Source organism: Zonotrichia albicollis, chromosome 2 (genome assembly GCF_047830755.1).
Source record: "Zonotrichia albicollis isolate bZonAlb1 chromosome 2, bZonAlb1.hap1, whole genome shotgun sequence".
Taxonomy (NCBI): Eukaryota; Metazoa; Chordata; class Aves; order Passeriformes; family Passerellidae; genus Zonotrichia; species Zonotrichia albicollis.
In genome coordinates, this window is record NC_133820.1 from 111,559,280 (window position 1) to 111,586,375 (window position 27,096).

At 38.6% G+C, this 27,096-nt stretch overlaps 1 long non-coding RNA gene across 1 annotated transcript in view; it reads left to right on the forward strand.

Annotated features, from left to right (window-relative positions):
* Positions 1-27,096, forward strand: part of LOC113459972 (uncharacterized) — a 93,743-nt gene that overhangs the window by 54,187 nt on the left and 12,460 nt on the right. Inside the window, exons 2-3 of the long non-coding RNA XR_003381575.2 lie at positions 14,772-14,843; positions 18,882-19,051. This is a non-coding gene — a long non-coding RNA (uncharacterized LOC113459972). The remainder of the gene's footprint in view (positions 1-14,771; positions 14,844-18,881; positions 19,052-27,096) is intronic.

Sequence of the window (27,096 nt, forward strand, 5' to 3'; positions counted from 1 at the left end):
TTTATCTTTGCAAGCTCACCTACACCGACGATATGAGAGCAGAGCAAAGCTGAGCTCTGTCACATGTTGGCATGCTTAGATCTGCAGTCCATCAGCACAGGCTGGCGTGTATTCCGAGATCTTCACGTCAGGTAATCAGACCCTGCTGACGTTACAGGTCAGGGACCAGGCTTCCTGCTGATGGGCAGAAGTGCTTCATCTTCATTTCCACTATCCAGTCTAGAGAGTGCAGGGAGTAAATGTTTGCTGGGAAGAAAAAGAATATCGAGTTATGTAGTTACAAAGCCTAATAGTTTTTTATTGCACACCTGTGGGTAGGAGGGCACACTATTGTGAGAGACAACTGCTCACTTTGAAAATTTAAAAAGGTTTATTAAACCTTAACAAAAATACAAAGGACTACATAAGGGAAAAGTTTCAGTGCTGGAACTGCCCTCATGCATACCACATAACCAGTTAATCTTCAAGATGGATGCAAAGTCTTTTATACCCCTGGGTGTGGCATCAGCCAGCCCAGCCCTCCCAAAGTCTGTCAGTCAGTTCTTCTTGGCCATTTATCAGTGGAGACTGCTTTCTTGTAACTCAATTGGAGGTCAGGTGTTGCCGTGCTGCACCCCCTGAGCAACCCCTGAGCTTTTCCATTCCCCACTGCCCCATGCCAGGGACACCTGTGCAGCTTCTTTGTGCCTGTCCTGGACAGCCCCGGCTGTGTGATGGCAGCAACACAGGGGGAAAGGGAACTGTGGGGAGAGCAGAGGGCATCTAAACTACAGTAACATAACTGTACATCACTAAAGCCTCTCTTAATATTCACACAATAGTTATCTTTTAATTGGGAGAGCCAATCATCTCATTACCCATCTATAACAATATTGAACAGCACATCTAACAATGTAATCCCTAACTTTGCCGTAGGTCATGTCACAAATTTTGTATTATTTTAGTATTGTTCTAAAAAAAAAAAGAAAATTAATCCATCTACCCCGGTAGCAAAATAAATATGGAGCAGGTGTTCTGCATTCTGGTGCCATATTAACAACAAATATTAATTATCCAAACTTATCATCACCAGTTTCCCCACCTCTGAGCTACTATACTAAATGTTAGATAATAGCCTTTTTGTGGACTAGAAAAAAAGATGTAATGACTGGGATATTTACTAATAGGTGACACAGAACTCTAGAGAAATGTAGATCTCCCAGAAATTAGTTCCAGGAAAGCATACAAGTTATCCTTTCACCTCACAAACTTTGTGGGTCATTGCCTCTACCCTTCCACACTTTTCACTTAAATGACCCTGCATTTCTATTGCAGCTTTCCTCCTACAGGTTTTTCCTCGCAGTTCCTGATATAATGATTGGAAGACCATGTTGGTGTGTCATTTTATATTTATTGCAGTTATATCTTTAGCATGCAACCTGCTCACAGAGGTGGTCTCTGCTGGTGAAATGGCACAGGTGAAAAGAGCATCCAGCAACATATTACAGGGAGGCATGCTTGACTGGCAACAAAGACACAAGTCACCTACTCCTCCTATTTCATCTTGGGAAGTAAGAGAAGCAGATGAGAAAGTTTTTTCAGGAGTAGGAGTCGAAAAAGTGGTTAAACAGTTAGAGACCATAAATCCCAACTGATTCTGAGTAACCTAAGTCCAGGCTCTCAGAACCTAAAAACAACCTTGCTCCCATGATTTCCAAATAAAACCTGGAGAATATGACTTGTCTCTATCCTTTACTGATGAAGCCTTGAGTCTGTTATAGGAAAAGTCCTCCCCGAGAGGCACAGAATATCTTCTGGTAGGGGGGACATTGCAATGCCTGGATTTGGCTCTGAGTTCAGAGCATAAGGCTTTCTCTGCTGTAGAATGGAACAGTGGTCAGCCAGTTAGGCTTTGATAGAAGATCTGGGAAGCAGCTAAATTACAGGTAGCATGTCCCCTAGCACATAGAGATCCATGACACCTGAACACTCCTAGATGTCCTTTGTTTCATCTTCTATCCTGCCATGTTTGCTTCTCGACTGTTTCAGGCCTTGCTCTTGGCCCACACTGTCTTGTGTAGGCTGCCCAGCTCTGCGTTCTTCCCCTGAGACACATCTTCCTTCTTTTTGTGAGTTTTGCAACTTCACATAAAAAAGACAGTATGCCTGTAAAACCCAACATCTTTAGATTGAAGAATTTATAGATCTCTTATGAGGAGAGTGGCTTTCCAGCGTGATTTTCCTTTCCTCCTTCCTTTGGTGTCCTGTTTCCCATATCCACAAGGGGTGTTCAGCTCTGACGTTCACTCCCTCCCTAACTCCTACCCCAGTTGTGCTGTAGCCAAGTCTCACTTCTGCTCACAACAGCCAGTGTTTTTCCTGAAGCCCTGTAATGTATATGTAGTCTGGGGCTCGCATGCGCCCTATTGGCTCACATACAAAAATTTTCAGAAGACAGATGAGTTCTTAGCAGTTCTTTGAGGCATTATATAGGCAATCTGGATATCACTAAAAACCCATGAAAAGCATGATTTTTTTTCACTGAATGTAAAATTTCAGCTGTTAATCACTAACAGATATGCAGGCTGTAATTTTTTGGAAGATTTGTAACTTGGCCCCAAGGCTCAAATTTTCATATGGAGGAATCAATCATTGTATCATTCTCTTATGATGTTGTCCCTCTCCTGTCAGACTTCTACTCCCTCCTTTGAAACACAGAAAGCTTAGTTAAGGGAATTGTCATCAGAATATTCAGTGCAAATTAAACTTCACAACACACATCCTTATCTCATTTGCAGAAATCATGAAGATACTGGCTAAAGTGGTTCCAAAAATTTCAACTTGATGCAGATACCTTATATAGTAAAAAAAAATTTAAAAACTCAGACCAAAATATAAAAGTTCAAACGAGTTATAGGTGAATGAAAGCAGGACTATCTGAAGCGACATTTTAGGGAATATACAATGCTACCAGACTTACCAAGAAGGAGTAAGGTGGACTTCAAACAGCAGAACTCCATTAGGGAAAGATCAGACCATTTTCCCTTCTACATTTCATAACCTTAGACAGTAAATCACCATTTCAGAGGAACTATCTGCGTTCTTCCCGTAATACTATTAATTATTTTTCTTTAAGGAAAAAGAGCAAAACCCCAAACCTTAGCTGATTATAAATGAAACCATTTTAGCAAGAAAAGGATTTAAAGAGGTTGGACTCATCTTAAAAAATATCCTGAGGAAGTTGATGGTGACTGGCTATACAATGAGGTCTCGAGCTCCTTGACTGATTATTTTATTTCTTTTTCACAGGTGGAGTGGTAGTAAAATATTTGAGAGGGTAGCTGAATATCGCTAAGATTATTTGTTGTTTCAATCTAATTAAAAGCAGATAACATAGAAAGTTACTGGGAAGGAGAAAGCAGGTAGGAAATCTTAGTTGGGTTGGGAACAAAAAGCTAAAAACTTGAGCTGGAAAATCCATATTCTTTCTCTTCTTTGGCACCAGGTCCTCATCTGCCTAGGAAGCTTAATTCTTTTGGTTCACTTTCACCAGCTAAGTATAATGCTAATCTGTAAGATTTTGTAAACCTCTATGTAACTGCTGAAAAATATAATCTTCTGATATATTTAATATGAAATTCCTCATTTGTTTTAGATTGTGTAACATTTACCAGTTCTCTTTGTTCATCTCTAAGACATCTTTGATTTAAGTAAATATGCCAACACCAGTGTTTAACTTCAGGATTTGTGCATCTGAAAATGCAGTTGTGTTGCTGTAACATCTTTTCAGAGTACAGAGGAAAAAGTTGCTATGTAATATTTAAAGGAACATGAAACATAGAAAAACCTCTCTCAAGAAAAAGGACTAGGGAGAGGGAAAAGAAAATAATGACCATTGTTGTTGTGACCAGTGCCCCATGACCTGTACAACTACCATATTGAAGCTCAGGACTTGAAATTAGAGGCAGTAGCTTAGTGTTTAGTGTTTCTTGACTGATTCTCAACACCTTAGTTTTGTAACCACTTCTTATATCCATAGCTGAACAAGTTGCACCACTGAACCCTGCCTCTGATTATTATTTGGGCAACATTTCTTCTGTTACTTTTGTCTTGTGGGAAAGCCTGGCATAATTCTACATCCTATTACTTGCTTGGTGGAAAGGCAGGAAGGCTACAGTTTTACCTGTTTTCAGTGTGGGTGCTGCTGCAGTTCGGTAGAAAAAATGATCCTTGGCAGGAGTTTTGAAAATGTACCCCATGACTTTCAGTATTTTGGGTCAGTCACTGATTCCAGTGAATATTTTCTATATTCTGTCCCAGAGCCTCTGAGAAGTGCAAGTCTGGAAAGACACCTGCAATCAGCCTGGCTCTGAAGGCATGTATCTGCACAGGAACTTGGGGCAGCACACTGGTTCTGGTCATGGCAAGTAGTGCAGGAGAGGATGCCTCTCTGATTCATCACTGCTAACCAATTTAGCTTTAGAAAATATTCCCCCCTTGAAGAAATTCATAATTTCCTATTTTTCCAAGGTGATGCTATAAAGGCAGTTTGTATAAATCTGTGTGCAGTGGAATTGAACTAAGACACAAAGAGAGATCTAATAGTGAACAAGTTAACTGATCTTTTGCTAACCACTACTTCAAATATCTGTCATATTTTGAAGAAAGCCTACTGGCACAAGGTAAGGTATTTAGTACAGCAGGACTGTGCACTTTACACCTTCTGACTTGGATGTGGGCTTTAGTTCAGTTTTTTCTTCCAAACAGCTACAGCTCCACCAGTCCTGCTGCTCTTGCGCTTGAGCACTTTTGTTCCTCTTATGAGAGGCTCAAGTAACTCTCTTTTCATGGTGGGAGAAGGCATGAATGTTTTATCTTGTCTTCCCAGAACTGCACTCTGCAAAACTCCTACCTTCCAATGGCATGTCGTCCTCAGTTTTCCAGCTCCAGGAGCAGATTGTGCCCCAGTATTTGCACAGCATGGCCATGTCCGAGGCAGAATTCCCACACTGGTCTGCACTCCCTCTGGCTTTCTGGGGGTAGATAATAGTTTGGAGCCTTGCTCTTTCCATGACCACAGGCACTTCAAGCCCCCTACAAGTATCACCCACTGGCTCAAATCTTGTAGTCCTTTTCTTAACATGTGTTGAGTCACCAGGACGCACAACTACTGGTTGTGGTTTCCCTCCTCTAATTGGTGCAAAGCTTAAGAAAGGATGCCAGCATCCAGATAAGTGGACTAGAAAGCTAATCACTGCTTTAAATGGTCATCTGCTTTCAAAGTCATGACCTTCATACCCGACTGTAACGCCTAAGAGGCACTGTTGCTGAAATTGCGATGACTGAACTTCTAACATTCTTTGCAGAACATCTCCTATGGTACAAACAGTGTTTTACTAGAATTTCAGCAACTTCATTATGCTTTACAATATGACTGATTTGGTATGTGTTGAGTGCCTTATTTTCATGGGATAATGGGTGTCTTCAATGCAGAGCAAAATTAGAGGAGCAACAAGTACATGGATTGCCTAGATTTTTTTTTTTAACCATTGAACTCAAGTACAGGTCCCAAGGTGTAACCCAGTGACCTGCTTAGTCACCCTCACTGATAACTGAGACACCGGCCTTGTTCACCTGAATGCAGTTGTTCCAATGTAACAAGAAAATACAGTGGCATCAGAGTGCCCAAGAAAGTAGAGCAGTGTGCAAAATCTCCAAGAAGCTGTCAGTGCTTTATTAGATGAATGCTTTCTTCCTATTCTGCAGAAGATTATACAGTCTGGGTGCCTTTTCCTATTTAAACTTTAGGTTTCTACTTTAAAATCTCTCATGGAAGCATGACCTGTGGTTCTCATGGCAGCAGCCAGAAATTGACACAGCATTCCAGAGAGGTTGCTACTGTCTGATCATGCTGCAGTGTAGATATTAGCTGACAGCTCTTGGAGTCATTCTAATCCATACACTCCTGATCCACAATGGAAAAATTCAGGCTTGCAAAAACAAAACACACACCCCATGATCCTCTTGATGTAGCTTAAAGCTACATCCAGAATCTTCTGTATGTTTTTCTTGTCTTTCTGCCAGCAGTGATGTAGGAACTGTGGCAGCTGCAACTTGAAACAATTTTAAATGCAGAATTTTACAAGTCCCTCCCCTCTTCTGGAAATTAATATATATTGCTTCCCCTGAACAGATTTGGGATGGTGTTTATGAAGTCAAGATGATATAGGCAGGGCAGGACCTGATGAATCTGCTCCCTCTAACATGATCCCTTGGAGGCAGAGCATGTGAATATCATTTCTCAGCTAAAACAATAAAGCTGTTGGGAGTGTCTTGTGCTGCCACCCCCTTTTTGCTTACGTAATGCCACAATTTCTAAGAGCTATAAACAAACAAATGTTTTAGTTTGTCATAGAGTCAATTTTTATTACCTCTTAAAAGCTGACTAACATGCAGCCAGAAGAAATGACTTTGATATATAGGACTGAGCATCAAGCCATAGCCTGCATTCTCACAGTCCTGTCATACAACTGGGAAAATTAGTGTCCCAATAAGAAATAAGAAAAATTCTATATCTAGAGCAATATAAGGAGCATTTTAGCTCTGTCACAAACTACAGTAGAATTAACTGCCATTGGTGTGACTTATGCCACGGGTGTATTTAACACAGTAAAGGTAAATCCTTGTACTGTGAAGTCCATCTGTTAATCTGGCTTCGATCCCTCTGTCACCTACTGTTGCTGAAGGTGGATGAACTGATCCTTATGTGCACTTGGAAGATAAGACTTGGCTTTAAATCTCACTGTGCTGGTAAAACATGGATAGATGCCCTAAGAATGGAGCTACACAGGTATGAAACATGGTTAGATCTCACTAATTACAGTAACACAAGTCTCATAGCTCCAGCTCTTCATAGATCATTCTGTCACACTATCACAAAAGGAAGGGGGTGCTGTAGTAAATAAAAATATATATATTAGCCTTACAACTCAGTAGAGAGCAGTCCTGGTAATTGCAGCACCATTTTGAAGGGTTTAATGGATGTACAGAGTGCACTATACAAAAAAAAAAACCAGGTTAAAATGTAGTTTGAGGTAGAGGATTAGATGCCTTGGTCTGCATTTTGCTGCTTAGAAATTCCTAACAGAACCCTTTGAATTATGTGTTGGAATCACCACAAAAAGCAACTCTTACCTGACTCAGTATATCTAAAACTGAGGATATTGCTCCTGTCTATTAACATGGCACAGTTATTTAGTACTGCTAATTAATTCTAATTCTTAAAAACATTCAAATTGATTTATTTTAGCTCTACTCATTACTTCCATAGTGACTGCAGATATGTTCAATAATTAGCCATTATTATGTTTTTAAGGATATATTTTTCATATTTGTGGGATCAGAAGTGACTACTGTAGTGAGGAAAACATCAACTGTCAGCTGGTTGGTAAAAGCTTTTTCAAAATCAACCATGCCTTACAAAAGTGGCACAGGAATTGATAATGATGCCAATGAAGTAATACAATTCAAATGTTTTGGATTTCAGGTTTGGGGTTTTTTTCATTATTTTTTAATGAGAAAAAGTATTTTATTGAGTCACATCCTCCATGATTGTGTTTCCTTTGCTATTTCAGCAATGACTGATGTCTGTGGCTACTCAATCTCAAGAAAATACCAAAGACATTCTCTGCATTTTATAGGAAAAGTAACTGTTGCAACTTTATTATGATTGCTTTAATTGATCAAAACTACAGTAATTATTAGCACTATAGCAAGTAGTAACTATTAGCACTGGGAAGGTATAATCTACTTTGGCATGGTGGAGATGCAGTCTCTGAGCCTCACATCTTAATTTCCTACACATACACAACAAACAGGAACACAGAAATCAAGGTTTATCTATAATCTCTTGCAATTGTTTCAGTAAAAAGTGGCCACCATTCATTTCAACTCACATGCAGTAGACACCATATTTAGCTGCTGATTCATGTTGACTTGCCCTTTTAGCACAGTTCCTCAAAGGAGCATCTCTGTCCAACATGTTTCTTGTCTCCAATGACCAAACAGCATATACCTCTAAAACTCCTTTATCATGTGTGCCAATTTATTGTTTTCCATTTTGTTATTATGATAGATGAATTCTTTAACATAACTACCAAGAATACATGAGAAATTCCACAATGTGCAAGTTACTTGCTGAAGTTGCTTCATGGCATGAGAGCACAATAGCTCGCTAGCAGTACAGGGGGAAACAGTAATTTTTAAATAGTTTTTGATGTAAGTTTAAAAACAACAAAAATAATTCCAAGATTAATTATGTCAATTTTCTTTTTAATAAAAACCAAAACTTCTTCAAGAAGCAAACCACTATTTTTTAAGTCATAAGATCTAGAAATTTACTCTTTATATTTCTAACACTTTCAAAGTGCATGGATGAAAGACTAAAATATCATGTCAAGATAAAAGAAAGTACTGAGCATTATTTAACTTTCACAGTAGAGGATCTGTATTTAAACAAGTGGTGGGAGAGAAATTTCTTATAACTGAGTATTTCCAGAAAGTCATTAAGTAAATGTGCCATAAAAACATGGTAAACAGAAATAGTGTTTTGACAAGGTGTTAATTCATCAGTGTGCTTGATGAGCTCAAAGATTGAAAAAATTGTCCAAGCTCCTTAATGCCTTCCTGGTATTCTGGAGGCAGGGGAGGAAAACAAAGTTCATTTGAGATGTACTTGAAAAATAAAGGATAATATAAATAAAGTTATACCTAAATATCTCTCTGCTTTGTAAAAAGCTAGTGTTCTTCAAGTTGCGTGTTGTCAGGCTGTATCTTGAAGATCATAAGTGAGACTATCAAATGAAGCAACTGGAGAGTGTTTCCTGCTGTGCCTTGCCTCTTGTCACTGACAAGCCTACAGAAAACACCTGGGCTTACCTCTGCCTTGTCCCATTCCTAAGAAATAAACGTAATGCCTTGTAAAATTCTTCTACTGTCCACTTTTTCCCCCGACTACATGCTCTTGATGGTGATGAGACATAAGGGAGAAGATCTGTTAAAATATGTCATTAGAGGATGGGATAGGAAAAAGTAACTGTGATGAATACGTCTTTGTGAAATCTCTTCTCTTTGGATCTGACCAGACTCTCACAGCTGGAAATGTGAAACTCCACCCACATCAGCATCATTCAGGTGTCAATAAAAAATATCAATAAAGCATCAGCCCTCAAAGGCACCCTCAAATGTCACATCATTCTGGTGATGCTGTACACGCATCTCTGCAAATTTCCTTGGGCAAGTGTTCGATGTCTCTGATGCACATTTACTGAAGCACTCACCATGGTATGAAAATCAGATTGAAATATCAGGATCCTAAAAGCTGCATAGCAACATCTGGAAGGCCTAAGGGCTATTTTATTGTAAGTGTCCCTAAGATGTTTAAGCCTTCTGAACTTCCCATTGCATTAGTGGTGTTCTCTCCTTCATTTCTCATGAAATATTCAGTAGCTTGCCTTCTAAAGCTTTCCACCTCTTAATCCTCTCATTGTCTCTCTTTATATCAACCTTAGCTGCTGATGTGACAGCTTTTTCTAATGTATATATGTGAACTATATGGTTTGGATAAAAGCCAAGAAACATCTTGCCTCTTGGAGAATTGTAGTAAACAGATATTGCATTAAGACCTTGCTACTCAGAGTTAAAAAAAAAAAAATCCTAGCAAACTACTGCCTGAACAACAACTTACTTCTACAAACCATGTGAAGGACACACAGTACTCACAGCTCTTGGTCACTCCTGAGCTTCCGCATCCCTGAGCTTCCCACAGATGGGTAGCAATGGCTTTAAAGTTTAAATTACATTTATCCCTTGGAGTGGCTTTATTCCATTCCTGCAAATGACTTGTTAAAACAAAAGCCAAAGCTTTTTTGCCTTTTTTTTCTGTATTTTTTATGCTTTTTTCTTTTGACAAGGATTTTTATTTGGGAATCCCTCCCCACCTGAAAGAGCCAGCCACAGAGCTTTCTGACACTGCTGGCCTTGGTCAGTGGCCACCAGGTGCTGACAGGGCCATGATGCAGGGTGGTTTGATGTGTTAGATATCCATGTGCATCCCAGCTGCTCCCTCCTGCTAAAGCTGGGCCAGTCTCTGCTTGTATAAGCAATGCCATCCATTTACTGAGGAGAGGCCCGGGATGGTGCACTTGGAAGGAAGCCCAACCTGTCTTCACTCTTGCTTCCCTCCTCCTCAAAGGGGAGACACCTAATCATCAGTATCAGGACTGAAAGGAGGAAATAGTTCTCTTTCCTCCACTGTTTGCATCTCAAGAGGAGGGAGTGAAAGGGGAAAGCGTTTGTTCTGATTACTCCTGTGTGGGAGAGGGCTTCAGCTCCAACTCCCCTTGCTAACACACTGTTAGGGTTGACATCTATCCAGTTCCTCAGAGGTGATGTTTTTCTAAGTCGTAGAGGGATTTTGAAACAAAAATAATTTTAAATAGTTCTGTGGATTGCTGAGAATTTTAAGACCTTTGAAGCCATGTACCAGCACAGGCTGACAGCTCCCCCAGGCAGCCTGGTGTGATCCTCAGGCACTCTGGGGGCTGCGGCTGAGGGAGGGGCAATTCCTGACATCCTGCTGGCTGGGGCACCTCAGTGTTGAGTTAATGCCTTCAGATTCCTCAGGGGCAGCCTCTAAGGCATGGTGCCTGTGTGTTTGCAGAAAACCTTCTGCCCCTGCATCGAGAATCCAGCTGTGCAACAAGAGAGGGGATAAATCAGACAGCCCAAAAGTTTCCCTGAGACAGGCTTTTGGTTAAATATGTTCTGGTTCTCTTCTTTGGGAATGTCACAGGGGAATTCAGAGAACTTTCTTTGGAAGAATACTCAACTATTTTTTTTTTTTTTTTTTTGAGAATGTATAAGTTAGAAGGATTCATTTTTCAATCTAAAGGTCCTGTCAGTGTCTTTGTAGTGTTTGTTTTCAGAGTGACCAGACTTGACATATTCACTGGTAAGCACAGTGAGCCCCTTCATAGGGGAAGTGACACTAATTGCCCCTGGGAAACATATGGAGAATGTACTGGTCTGTGACCAGATCTTCTATTTAACACTCCTGCAGGCACTCTGTCTCAGGAGTTGAAAGCTCAGCTTCAGAAATGTCAGGTGATGACATTTTCATTTCCCTTTGAAAACTATCCCACAGTCATATGGATCTTGCCTGTTAGGAACCCTTTTTTCCCTTTTTTTTTTCTCTAAGCTGTTTTGTGCTTCAAATAGAAGGCAAGCAAAACTGTATGTTTTGCATTTGTGTGCAAAGCTTATTTCTTGTTAGTATGGACATCAATGAGCCTGGAAAAGTACTATTTCTAGGTGAACTGTTTTCCACTCACCTTTCTAATCTTTGTCATTGGTAGAAAGGAATGTCAGCTCCACAGAGCTGAGCATTCTCAAACATGTTCTGCCAGTTACTTTGCTACAAACTGGAGTTGAGCTGATCTGATTGATCACAGCACCTTTTTCTGACAATAAAGATCCAACCATAATTTTTTGTTACTATTATTTTGCTATCGCTTTTGCTAAAACTACTATTACTGATGTTATTATTGCTACACAGGAGACTTATAAAACAAGGTTTTTTTATAGCTTTGTGATGTCTCAGAAGCTAGCCTTCATTTGTGCTCCTCCCTTCTTCCACCATGTGTGTCATTTTCTTCACATGCTGTCAGGAGCATCAGATGTGGTCTTGAATGGAGGCCAGCGTTTGCGTAGCTCTCATCAGGTTTGAAAGGGACGCCATGGAAAGTTTCCTTTCTGCACAGCTTGCAACAAAATGAAATACACTCATATGTAAAACACAACATTAGTAAACAGCAAAAAATAGACTTAGAACAGCACATCAGAACATTTTATCAGCTGTCCTCTGTGGGTGAAAGGGAAAACTTTCAACCAAAAGATTGTTAATTTCCTGAATGGTTTGGTTTTTTCCCCAATGTGTAGAGGTGAACTAAAAGCAATAGTTATCATGTGACCTCAAGTATAGTAGTTACATGAGTCCTGAGCTGCATAGGTAAATTTCTCTCCGCTGCTTTAAAGAGGTAAATTTCTTTAAAGCTTTGGAATACCATACACATAGACTCATTTACTATAAAAGGAAAAATATTTCTAGATCAATGAATATGTGTACATTGTTTTTATTAGAAGAAAAAAAAATCAATATGAAACTGGGGGGATTGCTTTTTGTTGTTTCTAAGATGACTGTGCATTTTTTTAAAGGAATGTCTGATTGATCTTTAGAGAAGCCTCTCTGACTTGCTTTAAACAGTAGCACCACCACATGTCAGGAAGTGGTCAGAGGTGCAAAATACCATATTAAATCTTAATCCTCTGATTAGGAGATGAAAAACCATAAAAGTATGCTATAAGGAAAATATTCAGTAGTTTTTGTTAATTTGATAAAAACAGGATATTAGTCCTATTTGCAAGTCAGAATAATTTTCTAGCTAAATATCTTTCCTATGATTCTTCTTCCTTTGTTGTTCGGTTTTAAGTAATTTCTTATACAGCAGCTGTAAATTGTATAAGGGAGCAGAGAGTCCCCCCTGACTGCTGCATTGCCCTCTCTCCAGAACCCATATTTCATTACTTGGTTGCTGCAGCCCTTGCTGTGTTGTCCTTTTGGTTTATCTCTGCATGTTGCAGTCCTCTGGAAGAAGAAGTAAAATGAAAATCTAGCCAAAACCCCTAGGTATGTAAGAATTAAATTTGGGGCTCGCATGCTCTCTTAGAGATGTAGCCATAGTGAAAAATCAAAAGAGTACTTGAGAGCACTCTTTGCTCTGAATTCGCCAACTCTCTCATGCTGTACAGCTATTGCCATGGAAAGATGACCTGCAGCAGTGCAATTGGAGCATTAAAAAAATTGTGGTATAAATGAATGTATATGACCTTTTGCTTTGAAGTTAGTGAGGGAAGAAGCTTGCAAGGGATTCTCATTTACTTTCTGAAAAATATGTGGAACTTTAATTGAAACATGATTTGAGCATTAACTCATGTGCTTAATTGTTACTGAGTTGTGGCTGGCACCTAAATTCCAGTCCTTGTATTTTGCTTAAACCAGGTAAAGCGGAACCACTGAAGATCAGTTATCTGGACAAGATTATATATTATCTAAATCCAACACTTTAAAGGAAACTGCCGTCAACACCATCTCTCTGCAAGAAAAGAGTCCAGACAAACTTGCATCACCACACATTATAGTTTTCTACATGGTCCCACACAGCTTCCTAAAGTTCTTTATAACAAATGGCTGTCATGGTGGTAACTTTCATTAGTTTGAATTCTCTGTGGTAAAATTCTGTGCCTAATTTTGCCATTGTGTTTTGCAGTCTCGTGTGAACAGCATTAAAGTGTTCTGGTATGACAGTGCTCTCATTCACAGGTTGGTCCTCTCTGGGGAAAAGCTACGTGTTGTAGTAGGGAGTTCTTAGCTGTCTCAAAAGTGTTCTCTGGATTTCTCTTGCTATGTCTTTATTTGTATGTCTCTTTTTAGACATTTGCCCTTTTTCTAGTAGCCAAATAGTGTTGTAATAAAAAAGTGTCTTTGTTATTTGATATCTCTACCACTGTCAAGTAAATAAGGCAAAATCTATCTCCTGGTACCTTTAAATTTGACACAGGCTGAAAATAAGTTGTTCCTAACATGGTGTTGCCAGGTATTTTTGCAAGACAGGGGTTTGTATTTAAGCCTTTAAAAAACATCAAGTATGTGGATTTTCCTAAGAAACAGAGCTCTTTGCTATTTTCAGTAGGTACCAGTACCTCCCAGAGCTCCTGAATCTGCATGTTCGTGTTCCTCTTACCATGGGACAGCAAATCAGGCTGGTCTCTGTGAGGCCACTCAGCTCCCTGATCTCAAGTATAAGATACTTGCTGTTAACAGTGATCTCCCTATGCTAGAAACGGGAATGCTGCCCTTACCTCTTCTGAAGATAGAAAATCAATATACTCAGGCTCCTGAAGTATCCAGAGCACTGTGCCAAATATAATGCAAATATTGGCTAACTTGTAATTAAATATTATATATATGATATGATATTATATGATATATTATGAATAGAATATTTATGGTTTCATATAATTAGAGGGTGGATACAGCCATTGCCACTTGGCCTCTTGTCTCTGAAATTCTTCTCTGACTTCTGTTGGTGACTTGGGACAGGTGGAAGGGTGCACATGTTGGCTACACTGTTGAGCAGGAGGAAAATGTGTTAGATTCCCACCAAGCTCAACAGATAGTAATATATCAGAACTCGAGTTCTGATAACTGCTCAGAACTTGAGTTCTGATAACTGCTTTGTTTTGAAGCATCATGAGCATGAAGAAAATTACATTTTTGAAATTCTGTATTACAAGTAAAATTTGAGGTATTATCTGATGAATGCCTTATAGGCACAACTCAGTAAATAAAAGGCTGTTTGCATTTCAGACGAAGCAAATTATTTCATTTATGCTGGAAAGCTTTCAAAATGGACTTGATACTCCAAGATTATTAGCTACAATTGTCTCCGATCTTAAAATGTTGTTCATTTAGTAACAAATTCCAAATATCAGGCAGAACTTAGTACATGACTGTGAGTAGTCAAAAACTAATGCGTTAGCTAACTCAGTGCTCAGATTACAGTTGTGGCTAATAATGCAGATGAGTACTCTGGAGTCCTTATTTTCTGATTATCTCTAAGGAATCTCTTAGAAATGTATTTTTTCTAATCATCCTGCTTCCCATTGTCTTATAGGTGTTCAGAATAATGATGTCAACTGTTATTCATATTCTTGCTTTGTGTGGATGGAGTTTCTAACTGATCCAGGTAAGAAAAACAGACAACTTCCTTCACAAATTCTGCAGGGTGGCCTGGGATTGAAATGGTTGTTCTCTTCTCCGGAAACATGCAAGGAGCACAACAGCACTAGTACTGCAAATTTAATCTTGACCCATCAAAGTGCATCAAATGTATTTCCACATTTTTTAAAACTGAGTAGCATCTTGATAACAAGCTTTTAAGAGTAATCAATTCTTTCTTAATTTTATTGCATGTGAATATTATTCTTTGAAAGAGAAGAGACAATGACATAAATACTACCCTTAACTGTTTTCTCAGAAAGCAGATCTTAACGAGGCAAATTGCTTTTCCTTATTTGCCACATAAGCAGTTAGGGTAAAGCTTTTAGTTAACTGTCTCTTCAGTCTGATCAAACTCAAGGGTATTTAAGTGAGTGATGTTTCTAAATCAACATCAACATTTATATTGTTTTGAAAAGTGCTCTCACTAATGACCCTTCTTGCTCAAAGGCTGGCTCACTGTCTGCTGTTTGAGGAGGGAAAATCAAATGGATATAATGGGCTGTGTCTGACCTTTGTGCACCAGAAAAGAGAAAGAAAGGTAGTAATGCAAAGAGTAGTATGAAGTCTTATACTTTCACAAGAATTTATTTATATTTCTAGCAAAGACAAGAGAGAGTGGGTCTGTGTACCTGTGAAAACTCCTGGGGAGCAGAAGTCTGAAAAATAATTCAATCTCTCCATAGATGAGACTCAACAACCTTGCAGTTCATATGCTGGTATGTTTAAATGCCTGTGAGGAAGTAGTGGCCACCAGCAACAGCTGTTGGATATTTTCTCATACAGTCAAAGCTGAAGTAAAATACCCAAAAAATTTTCAGCAAGTACTCTCTATCTGTAAATGCAGATTTGCATCTGCTGAGGAGAGATGTGATACCAGCACAACAATAAAAAAGAAGGGCAAACATCTTTATGCTATTAAAAAAAACCCTCAAAGACATTTCAGGTGTTTTAGGGGAAAAATTAAAGGACAGAAACCTTAAAATAAACATCAAATTTCTGTAAAAGAGTTACCAAGGGTAAGAAACTGTGACTGAAGAAGAACAATTTCCTATTAGCTGTTCTTTCTCTGTTCTGCTTCATGTCACATGTTGCAATACACAATGCATGGATCTAAATTCAGATGTGCTTTATATGTGTTTTGTGTTGCCTTTGGTAACTTTCCCACTCCAAATATATAACTCCATAACAAGGGGCTTGATAAACTCTTTCGAGAAAGGACTGTGGATAGCAGCAAGTGTGATCTGGGGTGTTCCATAAAATTTTGTTATAATATAACAGTTCATGATGACAGTACTGAGAGTCAAAAAAGATAAGGAATATGGTATATGTTCCATTTGGGGCTAATCTATTCCTGGAAGTGTGCTGTAGTCGTCTTCGTTGGTTTTGGTTTGTTTTTGTTTCTGTTGTTTCAATTTTGGCTTGGTTTGGGTTTTTTTTTGGGGGGTTTTTTTGTAAGGGAAAAAGGTTTCTTTTGTTGAAAAAGTAAATTGTCTCTCTCAGCTGTTTAGTCATTTCTCCTTGAGGTAATGAAGTAGTGCAGCAGCTTCAAGCATTCCAGATATCCTTATCTTAGTTAATGTTTTACAGATTTTGAGAATTTGGCAGTGAAGGCCAAATAGCAGTTAGACTGTATCAAACATTTTAAAAGAACCTTCCAAGACAGCACCCCTGTGAGAAGGACAGTGCTTTGAAGTGATGTCTAGTCATGCACTTGATTTCTTATTTGCACTTATTCAATGAGTGTACGGTAGAGAACAGATCTGAACCTAGCTCTTTAGGCTGCAAGGTTACAACAACAAAGTAGTTCAGGCATTCTGCTGCAGTTTTGTAGCTGATATCCATCGGTTATCTGGGTTATCAGGTAATTTTGCTACCTTTTTCAGGGGTAGTCCTTGAAAAGATCTCCACAGAAACTGTAGTCAGCAGCATATATTTCAGAACTATTAATCATTGTCTTGAAATGAAAACTATTAGCAGATTTCTCTGTGTTTTTATTTTCCTGAGCGAAAACTCATTACAAATGCCAATCTTCTCATCCTTTCTTTTGTGAGGCTAAATATCTTGAGAACAATTCTTTCAGTAGTGATTTCTCAAAGAAATTAAACATTCAAGAGTAAGAATGTTTATTTTCTATTTGTGGAAAACTAGTGCATGGGGTATACTTTTAATTATTTTAGGTAGTTGTCCTAATACTTTTAGAGTGACTAAATGCCAAAGAACCAATCACAGATTATGTTAGTTCATTGTGTGGAGATGCCACTCACTTTTAAATAACTTTTAAAATACTGAGGCTGAATTGATGGAATGGTTTGGTGCCTTCTGTGGTGCAAAAAGTACACAAGCTCCCATTTTAATGGTGATAGCTTATAATGATCTAAAAATATCATTTATATGCAGACCTTTTAATGTGCAGTAACAATGAAGTATCATTTATGATTTCATGTAGTCACCACTTTTTATCGTGTTCAGTTCCTTAATTTTCTCTGGCCAGGTTTACCATTGTTAAAATACATCCAGGAAAAGCCATGCTAAGTGGCTCAGGCTAATACAACAGAAATCAGCCAGATCTACTACATTTTCGGAAGAATTCATGTAGATGCTATGTAGACATTGAGGGCTTTTTTTGCCCTTCACTTGCCTTTGGTACTGTGTTTTTTTAATGTCTTTACATAGGATGCAAGAACATTTGTTTCAGCTTGTGCCTTACACAACTGACAGAAATTCTTGGGGTTTTTCCCCTCACCTTTACAGTTCTGATTTTACAAACACTTAGAAGTTCTCCATGATTTTTCTCAATTTCTTCTCTCATTGCCTTTGCCTGAATCAGCACAGGGTTTTAGCCTAGTTATGGTGTTCCATAATATCTAAAAGAGGCAAGATTTGGAAAGAGAGATTAGTGTGCTTCCTCCTCCCCAACTTTACTTCTGCAGCAGTAAACATGTATTTACATCACTAGTGACTTACCTAGCAGGACTGTAACCTGGAACTATGAGCTTTTCTTCCATGGTTTTGGCTGAACTGAAGTAGACCTTAGAAAATAATAGCCTTCTATGTGTGCATTTGAAAAATGAATATATTTCTCTAAGACCTTTAATTTTCTCAATGTCTTAAACTTTGGGGCAATGGAGAGCCCAGCTATATACAGAAAGAATTTGAATGCTAAGCTGCTGGGCAGTTGGCATGGCTTCATTGGGCTACTGGCATCATTTCTTCAGCAGACTCGGCATGAGCATGGTCTGTTATTACAGTAAGCTAATAACACCTCTGGAGGTGAAAAATAACATGGAAATGGTGCTCCTTTTTAACAAAAAGGAATATGGAGGCCTGGTTGTGAAAATGAAATTAAGTATGGAGACAGTAACAAGGTTTTGTTGTGGAAAATAAATGGGAGAGTATTATGGCAATACTCAGGCATTTTTCAGCAAGGTTGGATGAACAGTAGAGAAAACATTAAAAATAACTAAATAAGTAAATCTACTGCCTATGTTAGCCAGGATTTTTTGACAAGAACTACCTAGAGGTTAAAAAAAGGTAAGCTCAACTCTTAAAAAGGAGGAAGCCACACTGGAAATAGGAAATATTTTAATTAGTGATCAATCTTTGTATTTATTTTGGTGGTACTTTTGTGTCTTCCGGTCCATAAAGGTAGTTTCAAATAGTTTTTTAAAGCACCATCCTCCAGTGATGCTTTAGAGGAAAGTTCCAAAATGCTGGGATTTTTTTTGTCTTTAGAGAGCATGTCAGACATGTCAATAAATCCTGACTCTCAATTCTTAGAAAGGCCAGGTTAGACTCTCAATTCTTAGAAAGAATTTCTTAGATATCTTGAGCTGAGAGGGAGAAGAAATAGACTAAACAGAAAGGCCGTACCTGGTGACCAAAAGCAGCTGTGAAAAAGTGCAAAGAATTGAGGCCCTGAAAGACAAATCTGAGGGAAATCTGTGGCAGCTGCTGGTGCTCCCTGTGCACAGTGTCCACGCTAATATCTCACGCTTTGTTGCAGGTTTCAACAGGGAAGAGCAGTGAGCACAAAGACAGGAAGAAAAGGGGGCTTGATCTTTCTTTGGTCCTGGAGCAGAGCACCCTGAAATGGGTGAGGAGGTCCCTGAAGCCACACTCAGTGGGCAGCAAGCACAACCTTGTGCTTCGTAGTTGTCCAAGAACTGCGACCAGGTAATGGCTAACAAAGCAACATAAGCAGGGCAGAGGAACAAGTCTGACTCTGTCTCTCCCAGCAACCCATGCTTCTTTCCAACTTGTTTTTCACTGCAACTCCTTTCACACTGACAGCAGTTCCTGCTGATTTAGTAACTCTGCTGGACAGCCATGGCTTGGACCTATCTAGCTATCATTAAATCCCTCCAAATGGTAAATTTTCATGCAACATAGCCCCAGTAGTCCATTATAGGTCTTGTTTCTAACCAAGCACAGTGACTGTTTACTTCTGTTAGATTCAACTCTAGAGAAAATGCTCAATTGAAGCTTCCTTGCAAGGATCTGAGAAACTTACTGCGAGGAAAATTTACAAAATCCTCTAAATTTACACAAAACTTGTGGAGGTCACCTAGGACACTTCAGTCTAATAACTCTGCGATGATTGTGTCTTCTTCGCTTACTATGTGCTTCATATTTACTATATAATAGAGTTTTCACTTTGAGATTTGCAAATAAACTTATTTACATGTTAAAACATTTCATCCTTTCAGGATGGCAATCACTGGAAGACTAGGTAGTTATTATTGTGTTTTGACCCACAGATGAGCACATTCCTTCAAGCTGAGAAGGCAGTTGCAAATCACTTGCCTTCTTTTTTTTTCTCTAGGCTCAGGTGAGCAGATTTGCATTATTGTTGCACTCTTGGGTATTTTAATTTTCAAACCAATGCATTTGAAAGTTTAAATAACCTTTTTTGTCATGGTGGAAATTGACTTAGATTGTGGGGTTACTTATAATTTAAGTAAAGTTCAAATCACACTGGCAGGCAAGTCTGTTTAAGCATGACCATCTGTGACAAAATAAAAACCCTTGGCAGTCACTGCCACCTAAGGCAGCAAACATGGTCCAAAATATCACCTAAATATGCCCTTCTTTTTTTTTCCTTGTCTCCAAAGTGTATTAAAGTTGCCACATAAGAATATAGGTCACTTATGCAGGTCTTTTCAAAGGGATCCTTAATCTTTTAACACATCATTTACACAGAACTGCTCCTGAAATAAATCTTTCTATACCTAATTGGTGGACAGATTCCCACTTCTGCTGGGACCTGATCCAGCTCTCAGATGTCAGCACAGAGATTCTGACTAAGTGTACAAGCTGAAGCAACCCATTATTTAGCAGCTAAGTTGTTGATAAATGCCGTTAATGGAAAGACTGATCATTGGCCCTATCAGTCTGCACCACAGGTACATATGTAAAATGTTGCTGAGTCTTGTCGTGGAGGTCTGAGTAAAAGGGCTCTGCTAAAGCTTCTGATTTGTGTGAAATGCAGCTCAGCCAAAAGAAGATATTGGAATTTCAAACCCCAGAAAAATGGCACAGTGTGGTCCTGGGTTTTCTGGGTGTTCAGCCTATGTCAGATATATTCAGGTCTAACACATAAATGCCTGGTGGCACAGCTTCTGTAAGAGCTTTAAGTCTTTAGGAAGACTTGCTTCCAGTCCTCTTTGTTTGTGATAAATTACAAGTGTTGGCATGCTGTTCCCTGTGTGATGTATGAACAGCCCTGATTTTTATCTTGATCTGGTTGTCGGTTTTTTACCAGGATTAAGTTTACTGCTGTTTAGATGCACATTTTCTTGCATCCTTTGTAGCTGCAGAGTCCAGGAGTAAATTTTTCAGTGTTTAACCTTGACCTTATTTCTGTCTTTTCAAGTTAATGGTGTTTGGCCAGTGCTCCTTCCCTGCCCACTGCTTGTAATCTGCCTGCTGGCTGCGGGATGAGGTGCAGATTGTACCTGTCATATACACAGCTGGATTTCATAAATGATTCACACCTATTTTCAAACAGGTGCACTTTTAATAAAATTCCTTGTAGTAGGTGTTTTATAAACTCAGCAAGCCCAATGAGTCCAACAATATAAATCAGAAAAGACCAACACTCTAAGGGTTTTTTTTTTATTATGACCTTGCCTGTCCTTAAACCTAGATTTCAATCACAAACCCTGCCTTTCCAGCTCAAACTTCTGAAACTGGATCACAAACTCGTGGCTTTCCTCTTTCTTGTCTCATGTTTTCCCAGTGGATTTACTGTCACAAGTAATTCTTGCTCTGTGCCTTTATTTTTGTATCCCCAGTGAGCTTGACTAAGGGCTCTTTTAAGGAATTCTTTTGCTTGAGGTATATAAATTTAAATATTTGGGTTCTATCTAGCAGTGTTAGCATTTCTCCTACTTTTTCTTCCAACTGTGATAAGTGTTTATTTATAAGAACTGCTTAAAAATAATAAAGTAATTGTTTCTGCTAGGCAGTTTTCCAATCAGAGTTGTAAAAAACTGAATTCATGGGTTTTTGAGTAAATTCAGAACTTATCCAAGTATTTGTGTGAATTTTGTAAACATTTAAGGTGAAAATAGATATCTAATGTCAACTGCTGAGCCCAGTAGAAAGCAGCACACATAAAACTTGAAACGTACACTTGGTGTGGGGAGCAATATCAAAGCATAGGTGACATTTTGGAAAATGCTGAGCAGAAACTTATTGGGATAAAGTGGTACAACAAAGACTTCTGGCTTGAAGAAAGTGTATGTTCAAGAGCTGTGGTATTAACATAGTGAAATCTTTAGCTCCTGCCCTGAGGAGTTGCTTTTCATTGCTTAAAGTGTCAAGGTGGCTGCCTGCTAAGTATTGTCAAAAAATGAGTCGCTGCAGGTTTCCTGCTTTGAATTGGAAAGCACTCTGGATCAGAAAGGATTGCAGGAATCTAAGCCTTTCAGTTTCTTCAGCATAAAGCAAGTTAGCTGATGTCTTCTAGATGACCTCTAAGAGTCACTCGTAATTCTTCAGCAGGCTGGAGCCCCTGCTGCAATGCCACTGCAGCTCAGGCCACATTGTGATCTGACTCTCCTGGAACAATAACTATCCAGGGCCACCCTTGCTGCAGATGCTAGCAAAGTAATCCTAGATAAATATTAAAATACTTTTTAGGGACCAAAAAATCATTCCTGCTGAAAATAAACTACAAAAATTGCAATTCTTCTGTTCTGAATATGTGGAATAGTGACAATATTCACTTTTCCCATCATTTTTGGAGTTGTATCAGTTTTTAGCGTGGTAATAATTTCATTTGCATGTTCCTTCTTTGTTCAATCACTTTTTAAATATTAAGCCCATTATCTTGGTTCTCAGTCATATTTAATTGACTTTTCTATGATTTGTTCTATTTTAAGTACCTATTGCCAGTTCTCTTTTTTTTATGTATCATATTTAATTTTCCCCTTTTTTGCTTCATTTTACTATGAAATCAGAATCTCTTCAGATCTTATAATGTGCTGCTACATTCTTACATTGGCTACAGATTAAGAAAGGGATATTAGAATGAAATTAGGTCTAATCAACTCTATATATTACTTCCTTCACTCAAGAGTTTAGAGCTTTGTTCAGTTCGTCTTTACCTGCTCTTTTTTTTCCTCTAGCAATGTGTGCTATTTCCAAACCCTTTTATTTAGTGAGAAGAGGTAAAAAATATCAATTCAAATGATTCTTGATTGCCTTTAAATCGTAAATTGTTTTTGTAGTTTGCTCAGTAGTGGAAATGTCACAAAGAGTCAGGTTAGTTGTTCACGTCAGGTAAATTCTATCTGCTTTCCATGTTCTTCAGCTCCTGCACAAAACATGTCAACTCAGAAGAGTCTGTGCTGAATGCTGTTGCTACTGTTCAACAACTCAAACACTCAGGTTTGAGTTCCTGGCTTTTATATCTCTTTTTCTTCATTCACTGATTCCATAAGAATCAAAGATTAAAAAGAGGTGGTGCATGCTACAAATACCCAATTTTTAAGTCTTGTTTCTTTGCATCCAAAGAAATTGCCATCCTCATCCATTCTTGGCTCTTTCAAGACTGGCATCCTTTGAGCTATGTTCTTCCTACACCTGATGTTCCTGCTGGTTTGGGATCCAAGTCTGCACTTCAGACTGTGTTTGTTAAGAAAATTCCTTCACGCAGACAAGTGGCAGGCAAAACACTCTATATGCAAGACCAAGATACTCACAATTGTGTCTACCTTTCAAGGAGTCTGACTCCACATTCCCTACCCACTGATGTAAATGTTTTCTTTTTAGCATAACTTAAGTTGTTTAATTACAGCATGAAAACATTAGGCATATGTTCAATTTCCAGTTATTATCAGTGTCATTTCTTGTTTGGTTTATGTGCCACAAAGGTTCTTTTTTTAAAAAACATCATTTTGTTTTGACATTCCAGGTTCTGCATATTTTGAGCTGTGCTGTTGCCAGTGCTCTGTGGGTGTTTGGTCTCTGGGAACCCTCTGGACTAAATAAATGCCTCATGATTCACACTTTATATCTGACATATTCTTGAACACTTCATTGCTTCAGGTCCAATATTATGTTCTGCCTGCTTTCAGACTCAGAGAGAGTCATTCTGACTAACTATAAGAATCTTTCAGGTAGCATGAAAAATTTGTGCTATTCATACTCCTGTTGTGCTGTGCTACCACATTCCTTTGTACTTTTCTTAGTAAGTGCTAAACACTAGTCATTGATTAAGAACTTTTGCTGCAACATTTTTCACTTATTTCTCCCCTGTCAACGTGGTCTTAAGGTGTAGGAAATACTTATCTGAACTTACCTGAACAGTAACCAGAATTTCTGGCTCTGAGCTACTCTGTGATCCCATAAGGCACAGATAGATATTTGGATAGATAATAGATATATAAAACGCATTCATTGAAATTGCATATTTGACTCATGCTTACTGTTCTTAGATTAATGATATTAATCTTTTGCTAAAAGCACAGCTACAGATTGTATTTTTTTAAAAGATTTTTTTTAATCTCCCCTGCTATTCCTCCAGCTCAAAATGAACTTCACATTTGGCCAATCTTTTCTTTGTCATCCACAAAAGATGTACACCAAAAGGGTGAGCAAATACTTGTTCATTTCATGGTCCTTGAATAAACAGACTATCTGTTGCTTCACCAAAAACACTAACTAGAGCAGCAGCATCCTTCTGAAGTGACAAACCTTGACTTTTGTGCTAGTCAGTCACTATAAGAAAAGGCAGAAATGAACTTTTTAAGAGTTTCAAAAACAAGCTGCTGCTTCAAACAGGGCACGTTGATTGACTTCCATGACTTTAGTATGCATCTGATATTACGTGATCTTGAGCAGGAGCACAAGTGCAGATTGGGACACCTGTGGCAAATCTGTTCCAGGGTCTACACAGACCCTCAGGTGCTCCAATTCATTACACTGACTGAGTATACCCCTCCCAATCATTTCTTATTGCTTCAGTAGGTGGAGCTGTGACACATCCAGATTCTCCCTTGGCCAATGTGTGCCATTGCTGGTGCACTGAGCACAGCATCTGCCTCCCAGCACTGCATGTATTTATCCCTTTAATTCAGATTGGCATTTTGCATCATATATAAATTGCACATAAAGAGGAAATTCAAGTTCTGCGCTCATTCTCCTAGTTGGGAAAAGCAATCAGTCTCTGTTTCTAACATGCAATCATCAGCTCTTTGATGGCTGTTTTCTACCGTTCAAAAGAACACAAAACATGTCTAGGCTCAATTTTGACACTTTGGGTTTTGGGGAAAAATAATCTCTAGCACAGTACATTTTTCTTATTTTTCCAGTTGCTGGTTTGAAACAGACTCTTTGGAGCAGTTGAGAATTTACGAAATCCTCTCAATTTTTTTTCAATTTTAGAATCATGTCAAATCCACTGACAATTGTTGGTTTTCACGTTCTCAAGCAGTTTACTCTTTATATTGCCAATGAAAGCTCTTTAAATAATAGGACACCATTGTATAAATGGACATTTCTGATAATTTTTGCAAAATTGCTCTTAAAAATTCAGTGCTAGTGAAAAAAAGAAGAGCCTGGTAATAAGACTAATTCACTCTTCAAATGTTACAGCATCATTTGAACATTGTCACATCATCTCAAGTAAATCTTAATTCTAAAAACCCTTTTCCATTTCAATTTTCTCTGGAAAGCTTTCTGCAAAAGCAATGAGAGTATCCAAATTAATTTTATAGATCACAAAATTGCTATTTCCTTTTAGAAGAAGAGCTGTCTTCTGCAGATCTCCTGTATGCAAAATTATCTTAATGGTATCTTCTTTCATCTTAGTATTCTCCCTTGAGCACTTAGAGTGCTTTCTAGTTCTCTTTGGTTGCAGCTCAATATTTCAAGCAGGTATCAGAAACATTACAGATTTTGGCTTCTCTCCTTTGAGACCTAAGAGCATCTCTGATGGGGGCTGGCTGTTCACATCTTTTCTCAGCGCACCGTATAACCCAGCAGTTCCTACCATTTTTCTCCACATTTTCTTTTTCTAGGGTTTTCTAAGGTCCATGAGATTTTCTGCCACTTCACTGCCTCACCCATGGACTCTCCATCCCTCAATGTACGGAGGGGCTGCTGCAGCGAGTGTCTCCAGCCCTGGCCCTTCATCCTTGTCCTATCTCTTGGGCACACTGCACTTCCCAGGGGCAGGAGGAATTCAAGGGGGTCAGAGGGATGGAGAAAGGAGGATTCATTTGCAGATTTTGTGTCTCTCTTGGCTAGCCTGTGTTCAACTCCAGGGTTTATATCCCCAGCAGAGCTCAGCAGTTTGTACACTGACATGTATCTTGATTAAGATGTGCATGCCCTACAAACCTCTAGTATAAACAAGGACTAGAACAGAACCAATCTTTTATAAAATACCTGTTTTTTCTTGTTAGCTCTTGTACAAGATTTTTCATGATCTCTAACAGCAATTATACATTCATTTTCAACTTGAGATATACTATCCCATTTAGAAAATGTAATTATTGACACTGGTGTTATCCAAGACACTTCATTTGTCTGATCAGCTGAGTTATCAGGTTGACTTAGCAAATCCATTTGTATGAATCACAGAGAAGCTTGGAGCCCTGGTGTATCAGTTTACAATATTTATTGGTACATGTGCTGGATAATCTGGATGCAGAAATTATGATTCCTTTGCCACAGTCCTATGCAATTCATCATACACAAATACTTTTGAAAATCCCTGTGAAAATAGTACCACAGAGATGAGAAAAAACTTGTGGATTTTACATTGAAGTTGAGTGGCAGACCACATTTGGAGGAATTTGCTTAACATTATAGCTAGCAGGTGCTGTGCATTGTAGAGCCATTATGTGTTATTGCTTTGTCAGAAGGTAAATTGGTCAAAACTGCGATAAACCATTACACAGGCCTTAATGTATTAAGAAACATTGTATGTGCTTGCAAGTATCTTGAGGGGCCTGTAAAATCCACCCTTTGAAGAAAAAAGATTTAAAGCTTTGCTGTACTCCTTCCTAACATGTATCCCTTCACCTCAATCATCAACAAAAAGGCTGCAGTAAATGAAGTCAAAATGCAGAAATGTAGCTGAAGATTGATATGCAGTATCAACCTGCTGGCACTGTTTTGTTCCCTTGTGTGCACTCTCACATTGCTATTTAGCATGTGCATGTGGTTTACAAAGGTAAGCTAAGCTTAACTAACATTAAAACTCAGTAACATTTTCTTGACAATCTTCACACTTCATTCATAGATCTCTACACTTCCACACTGATGCTGTTTAAAAACAGCATCAACAGTGATAAGTGATCACTGTTTAGGGATACCTTCTTTTAGAGAAGAATCTTGCTTCTCAAGTGAGACTGTGGTGATTGTTCTTGGAACTGGTAAGTGCCAAAGAAGGGGAGAAAGGTTCCGTGTAAAGCACAAACAGGAAAATGAAGATTTACAAAATATATCAGTTTGTTAACACATAGAGTTCTTCTGTATTTTTTCTGTTAAAAAATAAGAAGCAAACTTTTCACTTTCATCAACTGATTTCTCCATGGCAATGGACCTGATTTTTAATAGCTGCAATGAACAACTGTTTTTTTCTATGGAAGCACATTTATTTTCTTTCCTCTTTCCCCATCACTTTTCTCATCTTTAAAAACAAAAACCAAACACACAAACAAAAAACCGCAACAAACCAAAAACATAACAAAACCCAAAAGTAC